The sequence below is a fragment of the Monopterus albus genome, unplaced genomic scaffold, assembly GCF_001952655.1.
Source record: "Monopterus albus unplaced genomic scaffold, M_albus_1.0 scaffold5178.1, whole genome shotgun sequence".
Lineage (NCBI taxonomy): Eukaryota > Metazoa > Chordata > Actinopteri > Synbranchiformes > Synbranchidae > Monopterus > Monopterus albus.
In genome coordinates, this window is record NW_018133042.1 from 1 (window position 1) to 795 (window position 795).

A 795-nucleotide genomic window follows, 5' to 3' on the forward strand; every position below is an offset into this window, starting at 1 on the left:
CACTTTTTCACACCACTGTACATACTGTAACACTGCCATTATAAAACAGCTTTTATCTCTTTACATATTTAACCCTGGGTTGTCACAGTCTTTATATGATTTAGGCAGCATTTATAAATTTGCCTGGTTCAAAAATATTACACAAAGAAAGATGGATTCTCTCTTATGAAGCCAATATTGTGCTATGTTTTTGGAATTGTTATTTTCTCCTTGCCATTCAGTTCATAAAGTTCCACCCCACCTGGTAGACATCTTTTCTGCAGCCAAGTGTGACTCAGCTGGAGGGCCAGGGAGGCATTGGAGCGCTGGTGTTGCCCTGCCAGGCCCAGGTGCAAAGGTCCACAGTCTGCCTGATAGTCGTCCAGGTCTGGACACACCCAAAGAGGACACTACAACACCAGGTTAGACTGTATTACACAAAGCTGGAGGAGACACTGACTGGAAAGACTGCATTGAGTGAGCACTTACACCTGTCTCTTTGGACCTGTCCTTAAGCACAGCCATTGCATCTTCTGGCTGCTTGACTGTGAAGGCAGGAACCCCTGACTGAAAACACATGCAGGCAGTTGACACCCAGTGAGATGACAGACCAGTGCCAAAGTAGAACATACTGGACAATTTAAAAGAACTTCAGTGTCTTTAGGTATAGAGAAATATCTTCCAAGTGAACAGGACCATTCTCAGAGGATACAAGGGCTGAGTGGATAAAATTATTTCTTATTACAATGCTCCAACTAGGCCATTCATTTTATAATTTGAAAGTCAAGGCCACTTGGCCTTCAACTTCATGCATTT

General features: G+C 43.1%; 1 long non-coding RNA gene across 1 annotated transcript; it reads right to left on the minus strand.

The window, feature by feature from the left end:
- Window positions 1–241: 241 nt before the first annotated feature.
- Window positions 242–560, minus strand: LOC109954256 (uncharacterized). Its single transcript, XR_002274062.1, has 2 exons — window positions 469–560; window positions 242–389 (listed from the first exon to the last, which is right to left on the minus strand). It is a non-coding gene; the product is annotated as an uncharacterized LOC109954256 (long non-coding RNA).
- Between the last annotated feature and the right edge of the window lie 235 nt (window positions 561–795).